This window comes from Augochlora pura, chromosome 2, assembly GCF_028453695.1.
Source record: "Augochlora pura isolate Apur16 chromosome 2, APUR_v2.2.1, whole genome shotgun sequence".
NCBI classification, from domain to species: Eukaryota; Metazoa; Arthropoda; class Insecta; order Hymenoptera; family Halictidae; genus Augochlora; species Augochlora pura.
Window position 1 is genome coordinate 18386257 of NC_135773.1, and position 16783 is coordinate 18403039.

The 16783-nt window shown below is 43.0% G+C and overlaps 1 protein-coding gene across 3 annotated transcripts in view; it reads right to left on the bottom strand.

Moving 5' to 3' along the window:
• Positions 1 to 15148, bottom strand: part of LOC144474967 (A disintegrin and metalloproteinase with thrombospondin motifs 7) — a 104429-nt gene extending 89281 nt beyond the window's left edge. For all 3 annotated transcript variants that reach the window (XR_013494801.1, XM_078190409.1, XM_078190421.1), the window contains exon 1: positions 14165 to 15148. The gene's annotated coding sequence lies outside the window, so the exon portion shown is untranslated. The remainder of the gene's footprint in view (positions 1 to 14164) is intronic.
• Between the last annotated feature and the right edge of the window lie 1635 nt (positions 15149 to 16783).

A 16783-nucleotide genomic window follows, 5' to 3' on the forward strand; every position in this document is an offset into this window, starting at 1 on the left:
CACCCCTTCGCGAACATTATCCTTTCTTCTACCATTCATGAAATCGATGCTTCGTGAGCCATGCGGTATTGGAAACATTGTTAAACGAGCCATAGAAAATGTTTCGGAAGTTCGTTTTCTGTTAGGTGTAGGAAGCACAAGGTATTATATTAACACGTTCAATGCTACGCTGATTTGACACGCTTTGTCTGTATGATCAATATGCTTTACTTACCACTTGCAATTTGTATTTCATTGTAATTTATTATTGTCTAATTTATGTTTCATTGTAGATTTATTATTGCATAAATTATATTTCATTGTAATTTATTACCGTGTAATTTATATTTCATTGTAGCTTATTATCATGTAATTTGCATTTCATTGTAATTTATTCTCGTGCTATTTAAATTTAACTGTAAATGCATAATTGTATAGATAATATAAGTAGTATAAATGTATAATTTATATTCCATTGTAATTTATTGCCGCGTAATTTATATTTAATTGTAATCTATTGTTGTGTAATTAACTATTATGCCATTATCTGCGACGTGTTTATCATACCGGGCATCTTCACGTTAATCTAGCAACGATGATAATATTAAAAATATTTAAAGTAACGAGATTCTATATTTAAATAATTTTATATTTGAAGCATTAAAGATTCTACTAATCTCGGATTCACCGGTGACCTCAATGGAGCTGAACAAGTTAACAAGTGGACCTTTGGGGAAAATGGCACGAGTGATTGTTCTTAAAAGTAGAAGACCGTTCGTAAAACGAATACGACGCGTGTCTCGCAAGTCTAGCAGTACCGAGTAATCGTCGTCGTTTCTCATTTCGTGTACGGTCCTCGAACAATGCAACTAATAAACAAGACGGCGTAAACTAATCGCGCGGCAAGATTGATGAAGCAATTAGAAAGCCCATCGACCGGTTAAACGTTCAGCACCGTGGAATACGGAAAGAAGCGAGGCAATACGAAATGGAAGGTGGCAGGATCAATTGGATAAATAACACGTGGGAAGTCGACGGATCCGGCGAGAAGATGGCGGCGGCGGGGCGTCGAAAGGAAACGGTCTGGGTTAGGCGAGTGAGCGGCACCGGAAATGCGTTCGAATAAATGCTGGAGCGCGTGGGTAAGCGCGTGCGAAAACGCGTACGCTCTCGAGGGAGAAGGTGCGAAACGCGAAATGACCAACGAACTCGTTCGAACGGTATCTCGTACTCCTACGAATACCGTATCCGACGCTCGCCTCCGACTAATTCGCCCGATGTTAATGGCAGTTAATTGACAGGCTACTGAGACACCGACGCCGCGTCGCGCCGTTACACCAGACCGAAACGGCGCGACCACCGCCGGCATTGTGCAACAGCGATATGCACTGCATCGACTGCACCGTTGGAAACTTTGCAATCGCTTCTCCCTTCTTCGACAACGTTACTCATCGTTCGCGTTTAAATGTATTACAATAGAACCGTATCATCAAACGTTAAGCTTATAGCTCTAGTTTATTATTTCAGAAGTTGTTAAAGCTAAAACTTATTACGACTTGCAGCGTAACAAAGCGCGATCTTACAATTGTCAATCCTGTCGACTGTGACCAAATAACTGACAGTCCTTATTTCCATTATAATTACTGTTATGGTCTTGCATACAAATAAACACAATGCAACGTAGATGCATTACAAACAACACAGGGAACAATTAAGTACAAGCACGTGCGAAAATTATACGTTTTCACTCAAAGAAACAAAGGGCATAGCCAATTCAGATGATCAAAACTGCCCTTAGAGGTTTTTCAATGAGTCATGTACCGTTCGATAGCTGACCAAAAGAAACTCATCTGTGCAAAATTTTAGCCCTGTAACTTGTCCGTGAGGGTAGTTACAGGGTAAATTAGATATCGTGGTTTTCTTGCATTTTTCCCCCTTTAGCGGCTTTCTAAAATTTTACACGACATCAAGACGCATGTTGTAGAAACTTTTCAGAGAACAAGACAGATTTCAAGCCGAATTTGTCAACTTGGTGGAAAAATCGTGGTAACCGTGGGAACGATCGTCCGTGCACAATGTAGCGTGCATCGGAAAGTGCATCCGTCGCGTGTCGGAGCGTAAAAAGGCGGGAACGACCCAACCATTTTCATTCACGGCCGGTCGAGGCTCGTAATAAAGATGTCCGACGAAGATGAACGCGGAACTTTAATTAATATCGATGAAACGTAAGAAGAGGACGCGCGATGCGCGGCCAGTCGCGGGGCTGCTGCTGCAACGGTGCAACGGCACATGGGCGCATGGGTGCATCGGTGAGTTGGTGCATGGGTGCAACGCCGAGGTGCTCCGGGCGATGATAATGAAGCCACTCCGCGTCGAACTACAATCGCGATTCCGCACTTTATAATCCTCCTTTCAGCGGGCTCGATCAACTTCTTCGTACAGGACGACCCCCCTCCCCGTAGCCTCCCTTCTCCTTTCGTCGTCTTTCTTTTTGTTCCCGTTTCTCCGCGTCTACCTTTCGCTGGCGGTTTCGATCCTCGCGACGCGGACGGTCGTTCTTCACCGCCGTTTTCCTGGTTCGCCGCTGCTGTCATGACTTCCTCCCCTGCCACGTCCCCGCCTCACCCCCGTCGCCTACTTCGCCGGGAACGGACTTCAAATTAATTTATACGCGAGGCATTTGCATCGCGGCCAGGTACTGCAGGTACAGCGGACAATCGTTGGGAAGGTATCGGTCTCCGGGATTCTGCGATCTCCGGTAGAAAATTGAGGGGACTTTGTAGAAATGTAATTTTACAGAAGGAAGAGTTCAGATTGCAATTATTAAGCTGTTAACCTCTTGCCATACTTTAACGAGTCTATCACGTGACGGAGATTTCTAGTAACAACCTGTTAAGTACGCATGCTGCTCCGTTCTAATAAATAAAATTTTGATTTCTTGTCATCGATATTTAAATATTCACGTAAATGTAGATATACGATAAATATAAATTGTTTATTTTCTGCTTAGAGATGATTCTAAACGGAAAAATTTGTTATTGTTGCAAATGCCAAGAAAATAGCACGGCGGAGGGTTAACAAAGCTCGATTTAATTGTATCTTTCGGTTTGTTTTTATTCTTATCGTTTCCTGCAAAAGCATCTGTGCATATCGACAATGTTACAAAAAAATTGTCTAATTTTGGAATTTATGTTGTTATTACGATCACTTCTTAATTATTCTAATGGAGGATGTATCCTAATGGAATGAACTAGTTGATGTCGAATGTAATTTCAAGCGAAATTGAATTGTCTCGGGTCTGTCTGTACCACATATACTATTACAACATAGCGTGTTCGCCGATTTGCATGTTAAATATTATCTTAATTCATGATAAATTCATTCAAGGTTCAGAATTCTATTACCGTATTCTTGCGTTCAGAAGTATTTCGAGCGAAAACGTTTTACATATCGATCTTATTTACTCTGAAAACTATTGCACAACGTATGAATCTCAAAATCGTATTACCAGATATAATAAAGCAATCCGTAGGAAGTTCTAATAACATTTATAAATTTATGTAAATAACAAATAAAAATACTAATTATTTGTTGAATATAAGTTTTAATATAATCTATACATTTATATAAATTTGACTAGGGTTTCAGTAAAATTTAATACTATTACATAATGTTAATTGAATAATTTTGATTACATAAGTTAATATAGAGTTATTATATAGTGTAATCCTAAAGTTTTATATATTTGTTATAAATTCTGATAAGATTTATATTTTGATGATAAGAATTAATTTTGGTAAATATTTAAATGAATCATCTATATAGGGTAATTCTAAAAGGAGTTCCCATATAATTTTTGCAGGTTAGATTTCAATTTGAATAAAACTTATGTATCTTTTCATCGAACTCGTATTTTGTACGATCGATCCAAACTATTTTTGTTTTGCATACAGTCCAATTACAATGATGCGAATTTGACGAATCAGTGTCTTGCCGATGAAAGAGGATACGGTAACGTCGACGAAGGTGTAACATCTTGAAGGAACGGCGCATTCGGTGAGCTTCTGCGCGCTCGAGAGATTTAGGCTCCAGGAGTGCATCCCGATCGCTGGATACGGGGGCGACCGTGTTGTCAGGTAAATATTCAGGTGTGATTTATGCGAGGTATGCAGGCCCGAAGCGCTGGCGACGCTTCTCGCTCGGAGGTTGACGCGCTAGGCGCCGCTGCCAGCCGCGACTCATTGTTTCAAGCGTGATGGATCGAAGTGGAACAGAGCTGTTATTTACGTTTTCAAATTAATCACGACCACTCGCTGTCGTGTCCGATCCCCGGAATGCCGCGACGCCCCTTTTCGTCGGGGATGCCGCGCCTCTTCTTACGCTACCCCGCGCAAAATATACACCTCGCCGCACAAATTACTTTCGTCAAATTCTCGTGAAACAGGCGATCACCTATGCACGAAGGATGTTAACCCTTTGCACTCGAGTGGTGACTCTAAGGCACCACTAAAATTATTATACCACGTTTCAAGATAATTTCTATAAGTTTAGATTTAAAAAATTATTAAATTTGAAACTTTCTACGAATCACAAGATTAAATTTCATATACATAAACTGAATCTTGTCACAGAAAATAGGAATACTGTATGTCAGAGAAATTATTTTAGATTGTAATTAAAATGGCTTCGAGTGCAAAGGGTTAAATATAGCACAGCGACCCCCAAAGATTCAACTTCTTAAACTCCTTATCGGGGTCGTTTATCCAATCAGATTGAAACAACAGCGTCGCTTCCTACGCTTCGCCCCCCTACGCATGGGATATCCTATACCACCGTTTGATCACGAAATCCCTTATCGCTCGATAGGAGATGCATGTCACATGATATTATTTTTGCTTAGAAGGCACTTAACACTAAACTTACCGAGCTCGTAAAGTGACTAACGTTTTTTGTTGTACGATGATGGTAATATTGAATTTATTTCGAATTTTCGCCATTCTTGTTACAATGTAAGAGAAATTAAAGGCACTTGTTTAATTGTTTTTATACAGGAAAGATTGACTTCGACAATTTGAACACAGAAAATGTGAGATCGGTTATTTTAGTCGGCATAGATAAATTTAGTGTAAATGCCGTAATTGTTTGTCCGGAATTACTGGCTTCATTATTTAGTATTTTATAATTGATATATATTGTATTTAATATTTTAACGTAGTTTCAATATCTGATGGAGATTATTCTGCGTCTTAACCCTTTGCACTCGAAGATATTTCAACTGGAAATCGAAAGTAATTTTTCTGGCTTATAGTATGTCCATATTATATAAAAAAGTATATTTTATATACATATATGTAATTGATTCTTGCCATTCGTAATAACATAACATAACCTCAACAATTTTTTAAATGCAAACTTTGTTAGTGTAGAGATTATTTTGCAACGTGATAGAAGAACTTTATGGTGCCTCACAGTCACCGCTCGAGTGCAAAGGGTTAATTTATAGTAATGTTTACAATACGATGCAAAAATTAGACCGACAGTTTTTTAAAAAGGAATATGCGATATTACAAATAGTGTTGTAGATTTGTCAAGTACTGCTCTCTCAATTTTCCAGTTAGTTTAGTCCTTTGGTAATCCGATAAAGGATATAATACGTGGTACACACTTCATTGCGAACAGAATTCTATCAATCGTGTCTTCGTTACTGTTAATTTCCTCCTCGTTTGATCGTTTTAAGAAGCATTTTCGTAGCTTCATCTAAGGGGTTTTCCGTTTATCGAACAAATAAATAAAAATTTAAATATAAAAATTTAAATAAAGAAATTTAGTAATTAAATAAATTGAAAGGTTAAAGTCCACTGAAACGATTATTCGCACGGTTCTCCTGCACGCTAAACATCCTGGTCAGACTTAGTCAGCAGCCAATTTATTGCCAGTGGATTAATAACACAGATCAGACGAGTAATTTGATCGCTGTTATTTGAAATGTCACCTACTCAATCTAGTCGTAAAACTCGCAGTCAGCACGCCAGAAGCAGAATTCGTCAACTGCATCCGCGAAAATTAACAATGCCGTATAGCTTGTTATCTTTTTGTCTGTACCGCGCCACGCTGCAATTTCCTGTTGAACGTCAAGAGAGGGAGAGAACTGGAGAACGAGAGAAAGAGCGTGAATGCTTTTGGAAATCTGAGAGCGGAGAATTTCGTGGGCGAGCCGAAATTATTTTCGGAACGGAAGCGTTATTCTCGCCGGTATGTACTTCGGTCCCGCGGCGAGCTCGATCACCCATTAAGATATAACGCACGAATTTCGCATGTATAATTTATGCGATGTTTATCGCGCTTACGTAGACAATTATTTCAAGCAGCGAGCGCGTTAACCGGAAACGTAACAAAACGAATTTCTGCGCCGCGCCGCGACGCCGTGTTTACGGCCGCTTGAACCTCGCGCTCCCCCAAAAGATAATTAATCAATTTGCCGGTGCACTCCTTTTCTCTATTAACACGTCATGCATTTTAAATGACTCCGCGACGGCGTACGTGCCTCGGGCTCCGTGCCATTTTTGCCGCGTAAACCGTTTAAACGCAGTCGCTTTTACCTTTCGGCCGACTGCCATGACCAAGATCCACGATCCACGATCCACGATCGCGACGGATCCAGAAGGCACTGGAAACTCGCGTCTCTCGCGGAATCATTTGAATGCGAGCGCGTTCGTCGGGTTTTCCACGCCTCGGTGAAATTAACTTTCTTTGCGGTAACGAACGGCGTACGGTAAAAATTGCTGTTCGATTAACGCTCGGGCGAGCGTGGCCCGGGTCCAATTGGACCCGGAGTTTTCAAATTGTTGCTGGAATATCAAGTCACCGGCAACGAACTTCATGCTTCACGTTTTCCAAGCTTACGAAGAACTCGCGAATCTAGGGTGACGCGTCGAAAAATAGGTTTAAACGGTTATTTATTTACTCATCATTAGATTGTAGCGTTTATTTATTTTTTTCACAGTAGTGTTGGGATCGAAAACAAAACTGGTAAGACATTCAAAGTGTTTGAGAATTGTTTTATATTACATGCGGCTTATTAAAATTATTAAACGAAGCAAGAGATTTTTACGTTTCTTATGATTCACTTTTACAATCTTTATTTAGCAGAGGAATACTCGCAGTTTACTTATTATTTAAGCTATATTTTTTCTTACTTGTCTAGTTACTTTGTATTATATATTCTCGATTGTATTATTGAACTTGCGCGACGGCTATATAAAATCACTGTCTTTCTATTTCTACCTCTGTAACAAATAGATCTTTTACTCGTACATATAAATAAACGAATTAAGTAATAATAAACAGTTTTGTCGGCATGGTACGCTATTCGAGCGTTGATTATTTTCTGAGCGAGCCGTCTGCGTAATTCGCGACTCCCCGCATCGATTGCAACTTGCGCAGCGATTCATTAGTTTCGAGGAGCACGAGCAAGTCAAATCGTTCCGATTAATCCGGCTAGAGTCTCAATTACAACGTTACTGCCTATAAAATGACATTTTAACGGCGGCGCTCGTTTCAATGGGCGAGCTAAATCGACTACGATCCCGCGCAGGACGTTACAACTTAACCGGGCAAGGAAAAAACTCGGCGGCACTTGAAAATCCATCTCGCGAATGTTTGAAACGGTGTAAAAGCGTACAGGGGAAAGTTCTCGTCGCTAATTAGAAGAGCCGATAACGATCGGCCGCTGGAGAGAAAATCGTGGCCCGCGGTCTCGGAAGGATGGCATTACGTTACATGGTAACGATAATTTCGAAACAAGCGCAGAGACGGTATTACAGAGTTCGGTATTACAGGATACGTGTCCGGTGCCGCGTCGCGCGCGGTCCATCTTAACGATGAAATAATTGCTCGGGAGTCCCCCTTGTTCGGATCGGCACGGTCGTTAACTGCAACGCGATTCGTTCTACTCGGATTTGATATGCAACTCGACGCAAGGTTGACGAGCTTGACGAGCTTGACGAGGGCCGCCCTGACCGCTTCGCTTTCACGTTGTTACGACCGTGTAATGGTGTAACGAGAGGAGGAAAGCGGCCCGTTCCCGTCGATTAGTCCACCGGGATACGATAATTAACGGGTTCACGCCAGGAACAAGACATTAACCTATATCGAACGAAGTCTGCGGAGAGCCGACTCGAAGATTCGTCCCGGCAAAGGTGGTCGAGGTTGCGCGAGCAAGGGGAACATCGCTCCAACGGAAATCGCATTGGCGGCAGCAATAATGTACCCTTTTAGGACGAATTTAGACATATTGGGGACATCAGGACTGTATATATCATTCGATTTATTATCGTCAGATATATCGTTCATTATTTAACCCTTTGCACTCGAATGACGATATGTGCGGCGCCATTGAATGCTTTCGTACTTTTAACCCTTTGCACTCGGCAGTCCCCTCTCAGGGGTCATCGTAATTCTGTAACTCTAATATACGACTAAACATTAAAGTTTATTAGCGATTTGCAACTATTTCTCGATGTCTACAAATTCATATAAATCGAATATTATTATAACAATATTATATATGCATATAATTAAATCATTGTTACGCTATTAAGTTCCGTTATCTTTGTTTATACTGAATGTTCTTCATAGTTTTTACACATCTTTCACTCCGCTATTTTTACAATTATTGTTCACTGTTTTACTATCTAATAGTTCCATTACTTTTTATTAATTTTTCTTTGGAATTATTGTTTTAGCAACAGTCTGCATGTCTAATAATTTTTCATTCATTACATTTCTTACACTATGTATATTTATTAAATCTGCTACATATACGTTATATATACTATACAGACTATATACACATATATGTATAGACTACACTATACTTAGTTTCTTACTTTTTGTATTGTATCATATATATTTTATTTTTATTGTACTCGTGTGACGGCTACATGAAATCTCCTTTTTGTGCTTCCATTTCTGTGACACATTCATATATTTATTATTATTTACTATTAGTACATTATTATTATTATTATGATTGTAATCAGTGAACCGAATGGATTCAAGAAAACTCATTGAAAATTCATTCTGAACATCAGTGGACCATCTTCGTGGTCGAACCGCGGAAACGGTTGACCGACTTTAAAGGTGATAAAACAAAGACTCTAAAACATTATGGAAAACGCATGTGCTGTACAAGCGGGCCAACGTCGTACGCGTAAAGTGTAATAAATCATGCGAAATTGAAATACCGCAGTTTGAAGAGAATGTACAGGTTTTCGAGTAAAAATATTTCCCAGCGCAAAGAGATAAGACCGCGGCACTTAGCACCGTCCGCGAAGGGATAAGAGGAAGTAGCGGCGACGGCCATTTGTATCTAGCCTAACGACAAACGAGCAATTTCACCGGAAAAGAGAATAAAGAAGGGCCGTGAACATTCGAAGATCGTGGACGTCGTTTCGTGGCATCTGTTCGCCTGGCCCGAAGATTTATGGAAGTTCGACGAGCCAGAACAAACTCAGGGAGCGCTTTAACTTTGCGAGGAACTCGGCGCGGGGGCGTCCGTACTCCAATTAACGCTCGGGGTTTGAGTTGGGGAGTCTCGCGAACGCATTCCGTCTTCGACGAAGAATTCCGGGCAGCTCGAATTCGGAATACACTATCGTTTTCTTGTAATAATTCCGTAAACTGCGAGCTAGCGAGTTCGGCTGAGAAAAAGAAGGAGTTTCACAAATTAGAAAATTCGTTGGCAGCCGTCCGTCCGGAAGACGGAGAGACGATGGGACGCGCGAGGTCGCGGCACGGCGCGCGGTGCATCGTTTATACGAGCATCCGGGATGAAAATTCTAATTTCTAAGTTAATCAGTTTTCGAATAAAACGACTTAATAAGTCATCAGAGAAAATAGAAAGATGTATCGATTTGCGTAAAAGAATTATACGATCTCATAAAATGAATTCTTGCCAGCTTCATTTTTCATCGAATAAAGACTTTTATGCAGATTTTTATTAACCCCTTGCACTATGGCTCCTCTCATGCTGTGACGATTAGCACTTATTCGTACTTAATAATTTTCCTAATAGAATCAGACAATTTTTTTTCCTATATTGTCTTTATTCATCTTTGTTTCTATACTTTGATGATAGAAGAATTTATTTTTACTTCGACGTAGAAAAAATTAATAATATTCATATTTAGTAGAGCTTGCATAAAATGTTCACCATGAGTCTGACCAGTTACTATAGTACAAGGGATTAATAAAATTTATTGTTAGCTGAATACTGGGCAATCTTTGTCTGAAAAATTTTCTCATTAATTTTTCGTTAATACCTGAAAATGAGAAACGATCGTTTCGAATAGTAGAATTAGTTCGAGTTAGGGTTTCATATTTTATTAATGAACCTAAAGGCCGCTTATTTTTGCAAAAAGAGCTTATATAATATCAAAATACACTATCTGATGAATATGGGAATAGGAATCGCAGGATATTTCGAGCCGCTTTTTTAAAAACCTTATCTGAAGCCTAGGTAAGTAAATCGAGCTTAATTATTTCATTTCATGTAAATTGTACATAAATATTGTAAGATTTCCACAGATTAATTGATGTAGTACATCGCCTGACCATCACTTTTTGCCAAAATCATTTTGTAAAGTGGCTCATAAGACAACAATCGCTGTGGACTAAGACTATTTGATCTTCCTATAATCCATTCGGAGAACTCGTTTGAAACTAACCTCCCGCTGAATGTTTGAATAATCTGTTACCAAATTTAATTGTTTAGATATTTTAACACATCGTGGGCATAGTTTTGAACAGATGCGAAGCAGTGACTTTTTCATTTTCACCATTGACAGCGCACTGTTCGGCCCGCCGCCGCCGCCGCGCCGTTTGCAAATGGATCTGTAAGAGCGTAAACGTTTGACGTTTAATCGTAATGGCGGCCATCAACGGGATCATGACAGTCGGATGAGTCGCTCGTTAAACACGGAGCACGATGATTATTGGGCGTGCACGTCTTGTCGTAACCATCCTTTTCCCGGGACGCGAACCGAACGACCGACGCGATGCGACGCGACGGTTTCCGAGTGATCGCGAGCGAGTCGAGGATCTCTGTCGGTGGTCTCTTCTTCCCGGAGTTCCCGGCTTCGAGGAAGACCGTTAACTTCGCGTTCCGGAAACCGATCGGAACATTGTATCATCTCGAAGAAACGTCGCGATCCGGGAACATCGCGTGTCGCCGCGGACAAAGCGGTTCACTCTTCGCGTTTCGCGCCCGTCGCGAGCGAACGCTCGAGGCATCGTTAACAGAATGCCTGTGTCAAGAGTTAATTCGATGCACTCGAGAGTTAATGTCGCTCGTCTCGATCAGCGGGACACGTTCTCGATACGTTTCTTTTTTTTCGGTCGCTGAAGTGGAAACGTCTCCGCTAAGTCGAGCGGATCGACAAACGATCCGTTTGTTCCGCGTGCGACGAGGATCCCCTACACCAGAATTTATGTAAAATTCAGTGACACGTATGTTCGGTAAAATTCGAGGACAACGACGGAGTCTTTAACTCGCGCGTAGTTTAAGAGTCGGTTAAGTTAAGTTATCGTTATGGATTGGCCACCGTGGGTAGCCACAGACAGATTTTACAAGTGCGAAGAGTAATAATTGAAACGTCTATCCGTAACAGATCAATTACTTTTCTCCCCTTGAATGGCGTGCTCGTTAACCCCTTGTCCACCCGTAGCCGGTCCCACGGTCCTTTGCGTAATTCTCGGGTAACGAGGCAATTTTGTCCTCTAATTACTAAATAAGCAAGCAGGCAACAGAGAGGCGAGAGTCGACGCGACGGCAGGTGCTCCCGGCGAGATTAACCCGGCGCACGCCGCGCGATGCCGCTTGGCTCGGCTCGTAAAAAGAATATTCATAATCATGTATTTATTAATCATTTATCGATCATTCTCGGATTTTCGGACTTCTGCTTAATCCTTGGAAGACGAATGCTCTCGATTCTTCAGATGACGATTAGAACAGATTGAGTGCATGTAGAAGATTCATTGTTATTTACTTTGTTAAAACATCCCGATTCTTTTGCAACGTATGTAACATCTAGGCGTGCAAGGATTTGTATGTATGTTAATGAATTCCCCGACAAGCTTGATTCAACGGTGCAACAACTACAGGTGGACTTTCAAAAATATTTTGAACAGCAATTAACTTTGCCACGTCAGTTTTCGTGTCTTCAGAATCTTCATTGCACTATCAGGTTTATTCTGCTCGCTTGAGTAAGTAAATAGAAAAATAAATAAGTAAATAACGAGATTGAAATGTATAGCAGAAATGAGTGATTTTTTTTATCATGGATTAATGCGACGTGACGTATTACGGTAGCCATTTGTACTAAAACGATGCCGCTCAATGCTTTCGCCTTTTCCAATTAATTGTCCAGCGCCCATTAATCGGCGACCGAGTTTAAACGAACAATATCCGGCGATCGTAGCTGAAACGGTCGAATTAGATAATTTGGAAACGTAGGTACACTGTGTCGAACGGCCGTGGACAATTAACGTGACGAGGTTTAATAAGCGTGCAACATAATCGGGAGAACTTCGTTCACGAGAAACAAAATCCCGCGTCCGTACAATAATTTCGCTCTATCCGACGGTTGCGAATGATTTAAATAACAATGTGCTTCCCTGTTGGTATAATAGCCGATCATTTTGTGGATCCGCATCTCCCGAAATCCGATTAATAATATTTCGTACGCGTTATGCGATCCTAACAATAGCAATTACGCTGGAGTGCTGTTTAATTGAGGCCGCGGATAATTATGATTTACTCCCGGTAAAATTACAGTAAATACGATTTACGGGGCAGAGCTTCCGTCCAGTTTTCAACGGGACGATTCAATCCGCGCGATGCGTTCTCGTCCCCACCCTCTTTGCGATTACTATGTCGCATACTACGTCTTCATCCCCACTCGCACATTCTGACTAAATTTCATGTATTTCTCCTTACTTAATTCCACGTGGAAGCCTTTAGTTATATGTTATAACGAAGGGTTGTAACAAAGAGTTATATCCTATCGATCAATAAAATTATTATTATTATTATTATTATTATTGCAGTCGAACTCCGGTTAACCGAATTAAAAATGTTATTTTCGAAAAATGATTAATACAATAGTATAAGATGGCAGGTCATCGTTTAATCGTTATGGTTTCATTGTTATTACTTGGAATAATCAAAAACCTAAATAATAAAAGTCGATGTAAATCCCGTTCGGTTAATCGAGGTTCTACCGTCTACTGTTTAGTGTCCAGGATCTTCAAGGGATCCCAAAGTTACGTTAATAATGCGACTGCCACTTTTCACTAATTAATCTTTCAATTTCGCTCAATAGTTTCCATTTACATTTTTTAACAATGCAGCAATTGAACGAAATATTGCATTTATTGTTTTGAAACATTATTAAAACCGCATCTTTGTTAAACAATTCCTCCTGTTCTATTGTTTAATTATAACTAAGTCAGCATCCATCTCGAATCGGAGGATCTTTATCTCTGGAAGATCGTACAGTCCGAGGGGGTCTATCAGGCGAGAGATGTCCGCGACGTTTAACTCTTGGGAGTCAGGCGAGTTAAAAACTGTCACACCCTTTACATAGCTTTCTATACACGACGAGGTGTATTTTAACCCACCTGGAAAAGTTGAAGTTACTGATAGTTATACAGTTTGATGTTTTAATTAGTTGGCAATGCTAAGAACCAACGGTGTATGCATAAACGAGAGAAAACAAGTATTTACGCAAGTTGTAAGTTGTTGACACTGTTGTGATTAAGGTTGGCGAAGTATGTGGATTTTTGCCTTTTACAACGACAAGTTCTATGAAACTTATTTTCTTTAAAATCGTACGCCTCAAAGAGTTAACACGTTGACTGCCACGTCGGTCATACACATGTGACACCTATTCACCGATCGCAGTCGAACACCCTAAATACTGTTAGGACCACGATAAATTTTAGCTAGCTAGTTCGAGGATCCTCGACCAAACTATAATACTTGGAAGTTACGAGGGTTCCGAGGGTATTTCGATACCTTTGATATTTATTCATTTGCCGGAAGGGCTTCTGCCTTTAGGTAGAGCCAATAAATTACAAGTTATCGGTCGGCGATACGGCAGTCGAAGCGTGAAATCGTACGTACCCATGAATCGCGTTGCGTTCGGATCAGCACGTGGTGTCTTTGTCTTCGTTGGCTGCGTCGCTCGATGCACACTATATCCCGAAACACCTGCGCGCACGTTCTCCGCACAAACGGTCCCGAGGATGTAACACCGCGGAGGACAGACACACGTCTCGGGGCACACGTTCTGCCTCTCCCCCGCCTCTCTCAGTCTCTCGTAACCGCGCGACGGCTGGTCAGCTCGCGCGGGTTCATCGCCGAAACGAAACGAAACGAGACGAGACGAGACGAGACAAGACGAGAGGAGACGAGACAAGGCGAAACGAAACGAGACGAAACAAAACGGTCCTCGCCGGTCCGGTCCGGTCCGCTTTTTCGCCGGAAGCGGCGCTCTTGACGATCTGGATCGCACGAAACGTCGAGCGGGCCAGAGTCCAGGGGCCAGGGGCCAGGGGCCAGAGAGCGGCGCCCGATGGGGGAGGGCCCGCCGAGGGCCGGCCGAGTGGGGGTACCGCTAGGGCCCACCGCGGCCCGCTGGTGGGGAATCAGTCCCGCGGAGAGCAGTGGGAACGAGGTGGGGAGCGAGGCGAGAGTGGGAAACTCGGAAGCGGCGTCTAGGGGAAAACGATTCGGTTCGATTGGGGAAAAAAGGGGGAACGAGGCCCCCGCGGCCTGCGAAGAGGATCCTCGCTGTGGAGGGGCAGGTGGAGGGGACTGCAGAAATGACGGAACATGGATGCCGGGACCGGAGAAGTCGTGGGCACGATCGCCGTCACAACACTAGCGGTCCACTCTTGGTGGTACACTCTTCCGACGCTACGCACACACGGTCCTCCTCTCTGTCACTGTTCCGACTCCGGCTCCGACTCTGGCTCTGTTCCTCCGACTTGGCTCCACGGCTCCAGTTCCCTCTCGGCTCCAGCGGCTGGCCCTGCTCGCGCTCTTTTCCTCTCGCCTCCGATCTTCTCTTTTTCTCCTCGTTCCCTGTCGCTTCGATTCTTGATCGCCTTCCTTTTCTTTCCGACTCTCTCTCTCTTTCTCTCTCTCTCTCTCTCACTCTCGCTCTCGCTCTCACTCTCTGATTCTCTTTGCGTGTACGTCAACGTAAGTGCGACACACGAGGATTACGTGGTTGCGTGCCTCTGCGTCGCGATTCTGGCCTCTCTTTTCCGCCTCCTCGGCGAGTAGCAGCGCTCTCGGTGGTTCCCTCCTACCTTGCACTGGACGCAAAAGCACGCCGGAGAACCGAGACAGGGCAATCTACTAGGTAAGACTAGTTCCTCCACCCAGTCGTGGACCCGTTTTCTGTACGGCCACTCTCCCTCCAGCGTTCTGCGGTCTTTTTCACTCGTCTCGCCCCTGTGCACCAGCGGAGAACGAGAGAGAAGCTGCTCTTTCCTATCCGGTGTGAGTTTCTGCGGTCTCTGTCGAGCGAGCGGATCTTTGTCCGTGTGTTCTCCGCTTCGCTTTCGGCCTCTTTGTTGATTCTGCTTTGGCCTCTTCTTCCGTGGCGCCTCCTGCGAAAGGATCGCGGTCGTCTTTTCATTTCGCGGCCACCGTCTCGTTTTTTCGGGCGCTCGGCAAGCGTTAATTTGTTGCTTACAAGCACGCCGCCTTGTTCCTTTCCCCCCCGAAATTAATCCCGACGACAAACTGCCGACTCCTCCTTTTACGCGCGGTTCGCCCATGTCGCGTGGTCGGTGTTCACGATTTTTTCGCAGCGCGTAATCGTTTCGAAAATGGCGGGCATTTCGGTCCTCGTCGATACCTCGCTCGCCGGATACCTGATCGCTGGATCGGAACGCTGCTCGATAGCATAATCGCGCGTTTCAGGAATCCCGTGTCGCGCCACTACGATCACCGAAGCGTCGTCGCTCGATGGGAACGATGTAAAGCAATTTTCTTCGCGCCCGAGCCGCCCGTGCCGCGCGAGAAAAATGCTCGTTGCGACAGAATTAATTGTGGCCGAGCGATTATGCGCTTTAGAAGCTCTTTTTGCGATTTGTCGCGACCGTGTAAACGCCGCGAGCGACTACGCATGAAAATAATTCCTGCCGGCGATTTACATTCTTCGCGCCGATCGATCGAAAATATTTCATCTGTCGGCGACAAATTTTTCCCGGCTTCCGGAATGTTCGGCGTATTTCCAGGAAGCGTGTCTCAACGCGAGTCGCGCGAGAGAAATACGACCGCTGAAAAAAAACGCTCCGTATATTCCCCTTAGGAAGAATTTTGTCGCAAGGATCCAAAGCTACCTTAATGCCCTTCTTATTTCGCCCCTATACGCCCAAGCTTCCTCGATGCTTTCCAGATAATGAGTTATCTAGCCGGTCGAGAAGTTACTTCTCCAAAAACTCCGCGGTTCTTATCGTCCCTCCGTTGAATCCTAACCTCGCCGTGATTTCTCTTCAAAGACGTATCAAACTTCTCATTCGGAAGTCATTATTCAACCTATTTGGCTGCCGCAATTAGGCCGCGAGTCTTTCAATTTTCCACGAACTGAATCCTCTCTTAAAACCATTACCGGTCAAAACTACTATTACCGATCTAAAATCATCCGTTACGTTTCTGGCTGGAAGTACACGAGCGTCGAATCGATGGACGTTGGGATTGCCTCTCTTCATTTTACTAATAGAACAC